General features: G+C 28.9%; 2 long non-coding RNA genes across 2 annotated transcripts; one reads left to right on the top strand and one right to left on the bottom strand.

Moving 5' to 3' along the window:
* The first annotated feature begins 5,465 nt into the window (after positions 1–5,465).
* On the top strand, positions 5,466–7,772 carry LOC128290166 (uncharacterized). The gene is made up of 2 exons (XR_008279808.1): positions 5,466–5,907; positions 7,249–7,772. It is a non-coding gene; the product is annotated as an uncharacterized LOC128290166 (long non-coding RNA).
* A 3,453-nt stretch (positions 7,773–11,225) lies between these two features.
* LOC128290171 (uncharacterized) lies at positions 11,226–13,017 on the bottom strand. The gene is made up of 3 exons (XR_008279814.1): positions 12,748–13,017; positions 11,485–11,589; positions 11,226–11,315 (listed from the first exon to the last, which is right to left on the bottom strand). It is a non-coding gene; the product is annotated as an uncharacterized LOC128290171 (long non-coding RNA).
* Positions 13,018–16,407: the final 3,390 nt, after the last annotated feature.

Raw genomic sequence — 16,407 nt, 5'->3', positions numbered from 1 at the left:
GTTTGAACAGTTAATACTCGAATCGAATTACTATTAATCGAATTATCCAAAATGTAAAAACTTTTAACCGTTAATCAAGCGAAGGTTTTTCAAATACATTAACCAAAATACCAAACCGAATCTATATATTTTTATCTTTTAATTAAAATAAGTATAAAATATATATATAAAATACAAATACATTACTAATGTTCGTTTTTTAATAATTCAAAAACTTTAAATTAGGGATGGGCTCTATATATATAATATATTTTTAATTCGATTAATTAGGTTAATTACCCAATTTCAAATCGAATTAATTAAAATTGAAATTTCAAAAATCATTAATCAACTTTCGATTGAACTAAATTTAATTTCAACCGAACTGTAAACATCCCTAATTAGAACTTTCCATGTAAATACTGTACACTGGATCTCATTTTAAAAAGAAAGATTATTCTATTATTGTTAAAATAAAAGATTATATATATATATATATATATTAATTTCAATCTGCTCAGTTGTCAATGTATAGTTGTAGTTGTAAGTTATTTGTGATTTAATTATTTTCCCAAATCACTCAATATCAAACCTTTTAATAAAATATTGTATAGAGTAAGTACCAAGTTAATGTACTAATTATAAAATTGCATTCTCCTAAACCAAATAAAATAGCAATTTAAATGACTCCAAGCATTTATACTTTTTTTAATTTTGGTATTTGGTAAATGTCTGTTTTTCTTTTTTTCCCAAACATTCTTTATATAATTATATAATTAAAAAATAAAGAAAAAAGTTTGGTGACAATAAGAAATGAAATTGAAATGGTGGGCAATATTGGAATAAAAAAATAGAAAATGGGTCACCTTCACTTGCTTGGTAGAAAGTACATATCCTTTAACTTCTTCATTATCATTATTTAATTTATTTATCAAGTTGACCAATATGTTGAATACATGTGGACCAATGAGAAGTCAAGCATCTAGTTTGTAATCAATTAAAATAATAATGAAGAGATGATTTATTCTAATGAGATGTTTACTTTGATTAGGCTACTAATTACCAACACCATGAGTAGTTGTGTTTGCTTATTGGACAAACTATACCTTCCTCTCTCTTTTTTTTTTTTTCATTTTTTATAACATTTTTAATTCTAACTTTGTCATAAGTCCTTTTATTTTTAGTAAATTTGAAATTTAGTTTTTGTACTTTTTATTTTTAGGAATTTGGTCTCTTTATTTTCATATTTTTATAATTCAGGTTCAACTGTTAATATTGTTAAAATTATTTTGTTAAATTTAAATTTATTCGATGCTATTTTTAGTTACATTGCTATAAAGTAAGCCGGGGTAGCGAGAAAATTCTTTTCACCTTTTCTAACTCTTAACCTTGCAATTTTTGTCAAATCACCACAAAATGAATGAAAAATTAACTTTTTCAACTTTGTTGATGTTACATACAAGTGGATGACATATCAATATTTAATTAAATTTTTAAAATTTAAAATTTTAAGAAAAAGTAAAAAATATTTTTAAAAATTAAAATCATTGAAATTATTAAAAATTATAAAAAACATTTTAATATTTTAAATTCTAAAAATTATTTAAATGTTGTCATATTATCCACTTGACAATCCACATATATACTATGTCAAGAAGTTAACAAATATTATTTTTTATCCATTTAGGATGGTTTGACAAAAATATAAATTTAAGAGGAAAAAGAGGCGAAAAATAAATGAAGGGTTAAAATGATTTTTTTTTATAAAGATGGAGGGCCAAAAACTCATTATGCCTTTAGTAAATGTTTTTTTTTTTTTATGGCTGGAAACTAAAGCATCTTAACCAAATGCATGAACAAACCGTCAATCTCAAAGCGGGTCGGGTTGTTGACCCATTGCTTCACAGCCTTGTTTACTTTTGGACTATTTAACCCACGACTTTTTTGGTTCCATTATAAAAAATGCCCCATAAAAAAGAAGGGTTAATATAATTTTTAGTCCCTAAATTTGATAATTAAGTCCATTTAGGTTTTTACATTTTTTTATCCACATTGGTACCTGAATTTGGAAACTACGTTCACTTTGGCTCTTGAACTTGGATTCCATCAAAATTTGATGTTGTGGCACAATCTCAAAATGCCACATTATCAAACTTTTACATTTGTTAAGTTCATGAATTAAAATAAAAGTGAACTAAGAATTTAAGAACTAAAGTGGATCTAATTATCATGTTTAGAGATTAAAAGTTATATTAACCCAAAAAAGATTAATCATAAAAAGCACATTTTCTCCTCAAAATCATAAATACAATTAGACTTGATAAATTAAATTATGGGTCGAATATGATTGTATTTATGTATGACATTTTTTTTATATAATGTTCAACTGGGGGAAAGATAAGGAGGAGATCAAGGTGGTGTAATGGAGGTTGAGAGCGAAAACAAGAACAAGAAGACAATTGCTCAAAGTGATTTTAGGGTGCTAAAAAATCGATCCTTTCTTTATCTCTCTTCAGGGTATTTATAGGAGAGGCTTCATTGTAGGTAAATAAAAATATGATGTGATGAGTTGACAGCTTTTGTCAAAAGACTCTGTGAAGCCGAAGCTTGAAGATAAAACATAATGACAACAGCAGTGATTCTTGCTTTTGCTCAACATCAAATCAAATTAATAACAGTGACTGTATGAACTTTCAACAATTTCCCTCTTTAGTAAAGTTGGACCGTTAAGCCTATGCTAAATATATGTTTTGGTTGTCACTATCGAGGCGTTGTTAATCCAGCCATTTTCACATCTTAGGGGGATTCTATTTTACTTTATTTATTAAAAAATAATAAATTAAGTGATAATATGATAGCTATATCGTAATATGTTATGTGTATTTCACGTTGAGCTATATTTCAACAAATAAGGAGTGGACTAAAAGGGAAAATTATGTGGTGTTGTTGTGAAATCGACAATTCATGCTATTAGAGATTGTGGATTTGTTAGTATGGTGTGGAAAAATGTCGTGCCAACAAGGCCCGAGACATTTTTTTTCATCTTGCCAAGAGAAAGGTGGGTACTATGAAATATCAAAAATGAAGGTAATCTACTGTCCCCTTAATATAAGACCATTAGTTATTGTCTATCTCATCCTATATCATCTTCATTTCCTTCGTTAAATTGAGGTGTTCAAGCGGCTTGCTGAATTGAACTAGTATTAACTGAATTTTTTAAAAATTATTAATTAATTTTCAACCAAATTAAATTAATTAATCTACCGATTGATTGAATTAGATCGATTTTATCAATTAATTCGATTTTAACCGAAATTTAAACACCACTAAATTAAATAAAATCCCTTAAAAGAACTCCAACAAGAGATACTAATCATTTATAAATTAAAAGAACACTAAAAAGCTTTGAAGGCTTTCAAAATTAAACCATTAGCTACCACTTTCCATTTAAGTAAACTTTTGGGGCAGTAATTCAAATTTTATTATTCTCTTAATAAAGAAAAATCTAATTAAAATATTTTAAAATTTAAAATTATGTCATTACTTATGATAAAAAGAATTAAAAAAAGGAATATTTCATCAAATTCTCTTTTTAGACAAAAAGAAAGTTAATTGATAAAACTTTCCAAAATGGTTATGGATTCCATAAATAACTCTTTTAAAAAATTAAATTGAAATTTTGTTTAATTTATTTTAAAAATAAATTTATATGTTACAATGACGTCAGATGATTATATTTTAATATATAAATAAATGAAACCTTTAACAAATGGAAAAATTTTGATTTATAATTTATATAATTTTAAATTAGTAATAGTAAAATTATATTTTAACCCATAAAATAATAAAAATTTAATTTAATCATTTAAAATTATAAATAAATAGATTATTATTATAAAAATATATAATTTAATTCCGACTCTTCAAAAAAATTTCTATCTTTGCATTGCTACCACTTGCATTTTAAGCAAATTAATTTTCAAGTATATTATTATTGATTGAGTTTTAACTCGATTGTTATGAGTATTATTATTAATGTAAAAATACGTAAATTCAAATACGTTGAAATATATTATTCTTCTATTTATAGGTTGATAAAAGATTATGAATAATTATAAACATTATATAAAAAATAGATATAATCGGAACTTATAATATATTATTAAAAAAAAACTTTTAATATTATGTATCGATCAAAGCAAATATTAAAACCGAAGACAACAAGCTTGTTGTAAAAAAACCAAATTCTTCTCCTACGAGCATTTAAGCTTTGAAAAGAACATCACCTATCACCCTCTTCACATTTTCTTAATAAAAACTTGTAAATTTCTTTACCAAATTTCCCTCTCTCTTTCCAATATTCAGTCACACAAAACAATCCATCGTAAACAAACTTATAGTTACACCCACGATCACCACTACCATCATCATTGACCTTACGAATCACCCTTACCGGCATTTTATCATCCATATTGTTCTTCAACGCAAGGTTCCCACGTACAAGCTTTTGATCTTTATTGGGATTGTCACCTTCGCCGCAATAGGCCAACTTATCCGAACAAATCTCATCGACATTGTGGTACCGACCGGAATCAACGATGCTTGTAGCCAGGATTTTTCCATTGATAAGTTTCATGTAGTCTATTCCTCTTTGAAACTCATGGTGAAGCCCAACGATACTTAACTCACCTCGCCAGTAAAAATGGTCACCAATTTTCGTCCCTGAAATGGGTCCTATTTGCTTACTGGTGTTAACCCATTTCCCCATGGTCCTAACAACAACCTTAGCTGCTCTTATATGAACTTTTAAGCCCGAGTTTCGACCATTTTCATGTTCTTGCCAGAGCTTCTTTAATAGTTGTTTGTTGTCGAGTAACTCTCTGTAAAAGCTTAAAGCTTGCTTAATATTCCGACGAGTTTCATACCATTTTGCAGTAAAAGGCTTCTCTTTGTCGTCACGAAACAGACCTTTACAAGGTATCACTCTTTTGCCATCTTTAGCTCTGTTAAGTTTCGATGAAGACTTACCATTTCCAAGCTTTTGACGCAGAGCCGCCATGGATAATCCTAAACAACACTCCCAAAAAAAGGTTACATTACATACATATAAATATACAAAGAAAATAGCTAAAAATAATTCATTGCAACAGTGAGGAAATAATTATTGTAAAAAACATGAACAGGAGGTGATTATTGTAAAAAAGAAGTAAAGGAGAAAATTTGAAATAAAGTTGAGAGATCGTACAGAATGAGTAAAAAGAACCAAGTAAAAACGAAGGTGTAGAGAAGGAATGTTGAGTTGAGTGTATCAATAGAACCTTGAAAGGAATGTATAAATGAGGGAGAAATTTTCCCGGAAAGGAAAAAACTGATGGAAAATTTTTGGAATGCAAGGAAAAATAGATGATTTTCATTAAACGGTCAAGCCCGACAAGAGGATCAGGGCCCGATTAAATACATTGGTTAATGAGAAAAAAGATAGCGTTAATACATTTTGTTGGGTAATTATTTTAGAGACGAGAGTGTGATAATATGTTGATGCAATTGTGGGGTATGGGTCCCACTATGTGGGGAACCATATTTTCTGGCATAATGTATTGTGTTTTTTTGGTTTTGCCAAAAGCCTTTTTTTTGGGCTTTTACAGGATGTGGGCATTATTCTTTAGTCAGTCAAAAATCAATTTTAAAGATAGAAAGATTGAAGCTCATCCGGATAGATAGAGAGAATAAAAAAGAAAAAAAAATCAGTTTTTCAAGTTTGGTCCAGCAGTGATCAACTCTTCGATCGAAGGTTCATCCGTGGTTCGATTGAGCTGATTTTTGGACAGCAGCTAGGTGATAAGTTGTTCTTGACTTTGTACGGTCGGATTTTTCATCCGAGTCTTGTAACTTCAGAAATACCCGTTTTTCAGCAGCTGCGTTTTTTTGGTGATGTTCTCTCATTTTTCTCTCTTTTGCTAAAGATTACATATTGTTGGCCTTGTTGAAGCTGAATACTTGTTATAGGTTTGATATTGTGATCTTGTAGTTGAACATTTGAAGATAGTGGAGTTTTTGATCGGACTCTAAAGTCTCGTGATTTTTACCCTTAATTTAGAGGGGTTTTTCACGTAAAAATATCGGTGTCTATTTTTTTGTTGTGGTTGCATTAGTTGATTTGTGGTTGATTAAGGTTGTTAGAGAACATATTTTGTGCTATTGTGCTTGCCATAATTTTTGACAGGAGTTATAGGGAGAGAAATAACACCGGTTGTGCTTTCGCTTTGTTTCGGTTGTTAGGTTTCTTCTCAACAGCAATCGGATAGTTTAGAAATAATTAAAGTAATTCAGAAAAGGGTTTCAGATGTTTCAAATTTCGCTCTGATAAAGAGGATCATTCAAGTATTATAACATATAAAACAGTGGGATATAAGATATATCCCGATGGAGAAAAATCTAGTTGTAAACTATTTAGCTAAGATGGTATCTGACAAGAAGATCAATGTGCGGGTGTTTGTTGAAGCCCCTACGGAACTTTTAGCAATCTTATTGATTATAAAAAAAGAACAGAAAATTAGGATTGTATATGATTTTGTTGAGCTTATTGAATGCTTTACTTTTAACTCTTTATATAATAGTTTAAAGTGACTTTCCGTATAATATATAAGTGACTTTTCGATTTGCTATTTGTAACAGTCCAATTTAGACCTTAATTAGAACGGTAGTTTCAGGATCACGAATTCGAATTAGAATAATATTTAGATATTATTTTCTAAGTTTAAAATATGTGAAATTGCTTTTGTGAAAGTTTCGTTTAAAAATTTCAGTGTTTGGAGGTCGATTGATGAAAAAAGGTTTAATCGTATAAAATGGAAAATTTAAAGGTTAATGTATAAGGGCAAATTATGATTGTTTTTATATTATGGAATATTAAGGTTGCAGTTTGGCCATAAATAGGAATTAGTGGCCGACCAATACACATGGATTAATGACTTGAATTATTTATTATGTTTTATGGCATTATGGTATACTTTAATATATGTTAATATATTATATTTAATAAAAGATGAAAGTAGCCGACCAATATGCATGGATTAATGACTTGAATTATTTATTATATTTTATGGCATTATGGTATACTTTAATATATATTAATATATTATAATTAATAAAAGATGAAAGTAGCCGAGAATATACATGGATTAATGACTTGAATTGTTTATTATATATGTTAATATATTATGTTTAATAAGGGATGAAAGTATTCATCTTTCTTTTATTCTTTGGCAGAAACTAAGAGAAAAAAAAGAAAGTTTCAGCTTTGATATTTTCGGTCCTTGCATGTTCAATTAGATCAAGAACCAAAAAGATCGGACGTGGATCGGGGAAAATTAAAAATCGTTGAGTAGTCGAATTCAACTATCCGTCGATATCTGAGGTAAGTTATTAAACATATATTTTGTATCGATTTAAATAACCATAATACCTATGTAATTATGCCGAATTGAATGATATATATATATATATATATATATATATATGCATGTAGTGATGAAATTATCGAATGTAAAAAGAAGTGAGATGTATTGATTTGTCGATTTTCGGCACTAAGTGTGCGGGTATAAATATTTACGATTATGAAATTGGCACTCAGTGTGCGAGTTTAATTGTATAGCACTAAGTGTGCGAACTTATTATATATTTTCGAATAACTATTAGCATTAAGTATGCGACTTTATCGAGTAAATCATGGACAGTGGAATGAGTAAATACTTTGAGTTCGTGAGGAATAAATGTTATGTTTATATTTGAAATTGAGCTTGGTAAGTCTTGAACCTATGCGGTGATTATATTTGAAATCAAATATATAAGATTAATTGGGGAATAGATGAAATGCTATTTAGTTGTATAATTTAAATGAAAATAAAATGATATGTGAAAATGCATCAAATATATATTTAATGTTAAATGAAATGTCAATGGAAACTTGGCTAGTCGAGAGCATGTAATCATAAATGTGTGAATAGCTTTGTTCTAAAATCATTTTGAATTTCGAATAAGATGGTGTTTGTGTTTGGAAGATATATGTTAAATTGCAGAATGAGAGGAAATGTATTATGCATATATATTTATCTTTTATATTACATAATGATGGAATGCCATAATGTATTCGGCCTTGTAATTGGAATTAAGGAAATGCTTTATGGTGGAGTAATTATATATTGATTTTAGTTGAATCATAGTATTTTTTTTTATGAGTGCCTTATAATATGGTAAGATAGTGATTATTCGATCTAGTAGTATGAACTATTTAAATGGTATTTGAGATATCAAGTTTAATTTTAGAGTTTAATTGCTTGTAACTTACTAAGTTAAATTAGCTTATACTGTGTTTGGATAATTGTTTTTGATTTATAAGTGCTCGGGGATCGTCAGTGAAGTTCGTTACACTATCGTTTATAATTTGGTACCCTTGAAAACTTGGGAATTGAATACACTAGTGGTTGCTATGTGTTCCTAAAATTGGTTATATTAAAATGATCAAATGCACATAGCTTTGTAATTAGCAAATAAGCATGTTTGGTATTTAAATGAATTGTCAAGTCTGATTTATTTATTTATTTTTTTAGCCAATTCTAATGCTGCACATGATTTTAAATAGTAAGCTATGTGAAATGTTTTATTTGGTTAAATAATACTTGTAAATAATTACGAAGTCAAAGGTTTAATATTTGATTTGAATTCGTTTGAATTTGAGAATTATAATTCGTGCATACAAATTTAATATTTTATTGTATGAATAAGATTTATGGAATTATGTGAATGTACAAATACTATGTTTTTCTTCGGTGATACCTTGTAACCCCGCTGACGACGGACGTGAGTTAGGGATGTTACAATATTCATTTATCCTAATCACGTAACTCTTATTTAATCAGTTATTAGATTTTATCTTTCATTATTGTGTTACTATTTTTATAATTTTTTTTTGTAATTTATTTAACATGTAATATCGTTTGAGACCATAGAATTTGGAGATCGTCTGTTCGATGGCCTAGAAAAATTTAACCATTGTTTCAAATAAGTCTGCAATTCCTTTACATGCTTGATGATATCCACGAAACCAACTAAAAATACAACAAAGGCAAGTGCATCTGTCGATAAATAGTATAGCTACGATGAGCAATATATTGATCTCACGAAGATTAAGGGTATATTTGGTTCACTGTAATAGAATAAGGTTGTAATTGAATAGAGTTGTAATGTAATAGAACTGTAATGGAATAGATGTTGTAATAGCATAAGAAAAATACTTAAATGACTAAAATACCCTTAATAGAATTTTTTAGATAAATAATTATTGTTATTATTATTAAATTTTAATAAAATTATTGTTAAATATATTTTAATAAAAATTAAAATAAATAATTTAATTATATTTTAATATATTTATTATTAAATATAATTTAATAAAATATTATATAATGTAATAAAATTCTTAATATAATTATTATTATATGAATTAAAAAATCATAATATATAATATTATAAAAATAATATATAACCTACTTTATTATTTTTAAACGCAATACATATTTAATGTGCTAAAATATCATTAGTGAAACAAATAATTTAATTATTTTACAATAAAAAACAAAGTATTAGAAGTAATAAATTGCTTGTGATTAAAAAAATTAGAGACTAAAATAGAATTAATGATATAATTTAAATGTTAATTTATGAGTTAAGTAATAATTTTAATCGATACTTTGTTACATATAACAAACATTATAATGTTACATTTCACATTCTCATTTCATTTAAATTATGAGAGAAACATTATAATGTTACATTTCACATTCTCATTTCATTTAAATTATGAGAGAAGGAAAGAGCATCACCATTGTCAATGGAGATTCCCATTATTTTTGTTGTTTTTAAAGGTCACTTTCTCAATACTGGAAAATTCTTAGGACATGTATCATTCTTGTGATTTCATGCTAACCCAGCTCCACCAAATCTCTAAACTTGTATCTACAATAGGTATGCTGGAGAAGTACTCACATGCATCTTCGATTATGCACTTATCAGCCATCAAGTTGAATTTTTATCAGTATTGCCTTCTTGTTGTGCTTTAGAAGAATCTTTCTTTTTCTCCATGATCTATTGGATACCCTCTTGATATCCTTCTATGAAACTCTTAAGAGCATCTCTATATGCAGAAGCCCTTGTCATGTATAACCTCTGTAAAGCAGGCCTCAAAGTCTCCACCCCTCATCTTGCAACAATCGCTATTAAATCATTTCCATAGACAATATCAAAACAATGTAAAATTCAACAAGATAAACTATAATACCAGGAAAATAAGAGAGAAAAGGGTGAGAACTAAATAAAACAAAATGCAGTCACAGATGACTCTGAGCAGCAAGGGGAAAAAGAAATCAATATTATACCACAACAGTACCTATGAAAAACTCAACACCAAGGTTTTCTACAACAAAATTGAGGTCTCTCAAAACTGTGAACTTGTTCATCCTGTTGAGCCAACAGGCTTTTAGTGCAAGAACTAAGCTACTCCAGGCAAGCCAAAAGTATCTGCAAGGAATATCGATGGGATATTGATAGGCATATAACTTAAGTTTGACACAAAACTAGAATGTAAAAAAAGTGAATTTGAAATAAAACTGACACTAGCATAAGGATACTTCTTTACTTTTCACTCGCTCTCCCAAAATGGAAAACGTAAGGCTTTGCTTGGTTGCAGAAATCTAAAAGAAAACAGCAAACGGGACCATGTTTCCAACAAAGTACATCATTATTTTCATTTGACATTAGTATCCCTTGAATGCAAAAATGGAGATTAACCCATTAAAATAATACGGTACCTAAAAAATGCCAGGCTACCTATTTTTCCTTTAAAAGAACTTTCGTGCAATAAAAAAGCGATGACAACTCTTCTTACTTTGCCAAACCAAAACCCTGCCATCTTATTCTACCAAATTTGTCAAGCAGAAAAATATACCTTCAAACAAGTGAAAAAGCATCTTCTCATACTAACAAAATAGAACTGTATGAATATTAGTTATGTTCTTGATTAGGATATAAGAAACTTTTGATTACCCAGTTAGAAGGTTTAGTATCTTAAGTTCCTTTCTTGTAAAACTCTAAAAGACAAAAATATAAAACATAAATCCATTAAGAAAAATAACACATAAAAATTAATAGATCATATGCATAAACGAAAACATACTTGATCCAGGCTTTTCAACTTCCCTCACAATATGGGTCATTCTGGCCTTATAACCCAAGAATGCAGTTAATTTGCATGGCTTAGTAGGATCATCTTTTGGGAAAGCCTTCATTGAAAACCATAAAATAGTAACATAGACTAGCAATTACAAATTCGGGTACAAGTCACAAATTAAAACACAAAACAAAAACAAGCTAATTTATTTGATCTAACAACTACAACTACAAAATAAACATTGTTAAACAATTAAGAGGGAAAACTAGGGGAAAATGAACCTTTTCCTCGATGTCGGGAGGCTCTTTTCCTCGGGAGAAAGCCCAATGACCGTGCCTTGGATGCTCAAACTTGTGACGAGACATGCTTATTCACTAACAAGAAAGCTGCAAAATTCAACTGAACTCAATTTGTCTCTTAACGTAAGCTATAAGCCACAAATGTGAGCAAAGCTCCATATACAAAATTATTTAAAGTCAGTATACATGTTCATGAAATAATCACATTAGAAGTAAAAAGATAAACCCAAATACGAAATTGGGTATTTGAAGATTTCAACAGTTACCCAAACATAAACTAGAAAATGGAAATCCATTTAACCTAAAACTGAATTAACCCGAACATATACATACATGTAGACCAACACTATACAATCCAACCATAAAGTCGACAACCGGAATCCATTTGACCTAAACCCAAATTGATCCAAATACAAAATGACCAAAACATGAGCTTCAAATCCAAATTAGCTGGTCATAAAACAACAAAAACCCAAATAAAAACAGTCCGAACCCGAAATTGGCAAAATCCAAAATAAATGAAAATTTTAAAACTTAATTTGATTCAATCTACATTGATCCTACTCAAAATCAACCCAAACTGACAAACTATTAGATCTATAAAGATGTATAGGAGATTACAACAAAATTCAAGCTAATATAGGTAAACAAATAGATGAATCTGCTAGAAGTAGAGAATTGGGTTGATTAAAATTGTATTGATTGAGCTAAATCAAAATCGTTATTGAAATTTTGAAACATGACAGATCCATTTTGAAGCATCATAAAATGATTAAAAATGATTTTCAGAAATAATTCAAAATAAATGTAAAATGAAAGAAAAAAGAGTTGAATCTTGATGTTGAAACATATGAAGAGCAACAGATCTAGCGAACTGAATGGAAATGGATCCCCCAAAGACCAAAGGCCTATGGCGTAAACTTAACGTACGCCAATTCTCGAGCTCATTCGGTATTTCTTTCCAAAAAAAACACTTTTTCTTAGGATTTTTGGCAAAAAAAGAGCCCTAATCGAGACTCCAGCCTTGATTTCTCCAATCATGGGGAAAATCCAATTCACATACAATAGTAAAAACTGAAGATTACATCAATATATTTTCACACCCCAAGATTAAAAAAAAAACCAAAAAAGTTAACAAAAATTATCAGCAAATAGACTAAAAAAAACTTGAAAATACCTATTATTTCTACTAATTTAACAAAAAAAAACTAGAAAAAAAAGAAATCAAAATGGGAGAAGAGTTACCTGAGGGAGGACTGCCGATTGTTTCTCTTCTCAAGTTTCCATCTCAATCGAAAGCCTTGTTAAGGGTTGGAGTTAGAAAAACGAATCTTAATTGAAGGCCTTGTTAGGGTTTATCAAAGGGAGATAGAGTTGGTGATAACAGAAGCATGAAAAAGAGGGAGACAAGTTTGGAATAAAATAGGAAGAAGAATGAAAAAAGAAGAGATTGCTTCAGACGTGAGAAAGAGAAGGGTAAAGTTGAAAGTCTCAACATAATTTTTCACCCAGCCATTCGTTGAATCCCTATTCCGTGGGGAGAGTGCCGAATTGTAAACGGACTTTTGCGTTGAATAAGGCCGTATTGAATGAGGCTATAATAACCCATTACACCCAACCAAACAAAGTTTTAATGAGGGGCCCACTGAATTCAGTTGTAATGGTTTAGTATTACAGCCACCCAAACATGCAGTAAAAGTATTAGTAATTACCGTCTTTTTATTATTTAACTAACAAATTAAAATGATTGATTAAAACTAAAATTAGTTAAATTAATTAATTAAGAACATGATAAATAACAAATTAGGAAAATAATCGATTAACAATCAAGGACTAGATATGTCATTATCAATCTGAATTAAACAATTTATTCTCTTAATATATTGATCCGTAGAAATCTATAAAATATGCTAATATCTCTCTTCAAGACTAAGAGCAACTGATTCTAGGGTGATTAATTGAAATTTCATTCTAATTAAAATCTCTATTATCTCATTAACTTGATCTATAGATTCCCCTATTAGATTTGACTTTAATCCAGTAGATTTATGTCGTCCTATTTCTAAAATTGTATGCAACTCCACTCAATTAGGCTAGATCTACTCTTAAATAAGGTCTATTCCTCTTCCGAATTAAGCACATAAAAAACGAATTAATAATCAAGAAATATTAAATCAAGAATTAAGAATTTATAATTGAGAATAATATTCAAGTATTTATTGCGTAAAATAGAAATTAAAAGACAAAATTTATCATGGGGTTTATCTCCCCTAGGTATTTAGAAAATTAGTTCATAATCGCGAATAACAACATCTCAAAGACAGTATACCCATAGGAAATAGAGAAACTCATAATAAACTTCAAAGAAATCAAAAGGAGATCTTCAATTTTGGTGGAAATATGCTTTTGCATAGGCTTCGATGGTGTTTTCCGAGTTATTTTTTTTAATATTCTCTGACGTCTCCCACTTCTATTCTTATATTTGGAATATATAGGTTTTAGAATACTTGAAAAACCTAAAAATTACATTTTTTCTCGTATTTGGAGTGCGAATCGCAAAATCCACATGGTCTGGCATATGCCCGTGTGTCTAAGTCCGTGTGGCTCACATGGCCGTGTGTCTAAGCCCGTGTGGCTCCAAAATGCTCTCTTAAATATAGTAACATGAATGTAAAGGATTATGAGTATAAAATTCACCAATTTACATTGATTAATCATCCAAAAACGTATTAAGAACGAGATTAAAATATGTTACTTTTAACATTTATCACTTGAGTATGTTGGCTATTATTTGTAAAGATTGCGATAAAAACAAAATTTTTTAAAAATACTAACCCACATAAACTGACCTAAGATCAAATGATCATGTGGCTTGAATGGTCAAAATCATTATAAGGGCAGGCAATGGTAAAGTTAGAAATTTTTTTGAGAGGCTAGAATGAATTTGTATATTTTTATGAAAGCTAAAATGTAATTTCACAATTTTAAAAGATTATCTCTTTATAATTCTTAAATGACTAAATAAAAAAATTATTATTTTTAAGTAAAGTATAATTTTATCATTTATCAAATTAAAATATTGTAAATTTCAAAAGGTCAAAAGTTAAATTTTATAAGGGTCGCTTGCTAATTCAAGCCCAAATGAAGGCTTTCCATGATGGTTCTCATGAAGGTACTAAAAGCAAACCATATCTGTTTTGGGCCAATAACAGGCCAAGATGATCACTCTTTGTGTTAAAACATAATGGTATAAATTTTTATATTTTTATTTAGAATTTAGTTTATTTAATTTTATTTTTAAAAATTTAACGCTTTAAATTTTGAATTTAAAATATAAGTCCAGTTGTTTATATCAATAAACTTTTTTTTTAGTTAAATTCAGGTCAATTATAAATATCATTTTTTCACATAACTACCAAATGTGGGGTTCTTTTGTTTTCTTTTTTCATAATGTATAACACCACATACAAAACTAACTAATAAAAACGTGACACATACTATGTTCTTTTATTATTATTTTGAACATTAATATCAATATAACTGTTTTTTTATACAATATCTAGAGCTACTTAACGTCTCTCCCCAACCCTTAAATAGGAAAATAATGCGTTTCAGTATACTTGAATCTAAGTCCTCTTACACTAACAATAATGCCGATGTCAATCGAACTAATACTCAATCCACAATATGCTCTTATTAACCATAGTTCACTTTTTAGGGTAAAATTAAAGTCATATAATTTCATGGACAATTTAATAATTAAGCCCTTCTTTATTTTGTATCTTATCTAAAAGAAAATGTTAATAATTTGGTAAGGGGATGATAATGTACAATTGTAGAGGGCCAATGTATTAAATTTCAACGGTCAGTACCCAAGGACGGTCCCCATCACATTTTTTGTTTGATATTATAAATCTAAATACCAAAAATGTGTAAGCTCGTGATGTGTCAGAACTTTTTTCCCCAAAATCATGACCTAAATTTACATTATTGGTAACATTGAAAAAAAAGATCCCTACTTTGAAAATTTTTTCTGTTTGCCCAATTTTGATGCTTGACAATGTCAAATGATGATGGCCCTACTTTGTTTCGCTATGTTAAAAGATTCCTTCTATCCTTTGATTGAGATAAGGTATACCATCCACTTCCCCACTTTATTCACACCACCAATTTGTGTAAAGGGATTTTCCCTTTTTTTTTTTTTTAATTAACTGCTGAAAATTGACGTAGTTGATAGAATAATAAGATAGTTACATATAGTAATTTGTACCTCATATTGACATACATTGACTAATTTTTAACAATAAAAATATATGTAACTTTTAACAAAAAGACCATTTAAAAAAAAAAAGAAAGAGCAAGTCAAATGTAAGAAACTAAACTAATCCCTCCCATGGGGAATCCTCAATCAACCCTATCCTGTTTTTCCGTCACAAGCCATCTTGACGATACCATCTATGATCTTATTTTCTATTTGGGGAATATACTGTAAGTCTCCGTGTCCTACAATTGCAAAGAGCTTATAAATTCTCCTGACCAAAGCGAAATTGAAATACCCGTATGATCTATCCTAAATGGCATTAACAACTTCAAGACTATTAATTTGAATTAAAACCCTCTCAAAACTCCAATCTAGTATAACTTTCAACCCATCCAAGATGTCCCAAAGTTCAACGTCTAGCATAATACAACGTTCCAAATATCTGCTGAAACCAAGAATCCACCCTTCATTTCGATTGCACACTAACTGCCCAAACTGCAACAAAAAACTATTTTTTCTCAACATATAAATACTAATTTATTTATTTTTTAAATAAAAACATAAAATATAATTCAATTTATAACACAAATCTTCTATATTACTTTTATCCATTACCACAAATCAAATGGAAAGAGAAAGGAAAT

This window comes from Gossypium arboreum, chromosome 3 (assembly GCF_025698485.1).
Source record: "Gossypium arboreum isolate Shixiya-1 chromosome 3, ASM2569848v2, whole genome shotgun sequence".
NCBI lineage: Eukaryota > Viridiplantae > Streptophyta > Magnoliopsida > Malvales > Malvaceae > Gossypium > Gossypium arboreum.
This window is presented reverse-complemented; position numbering and strand designations above follow the sequence as displayed.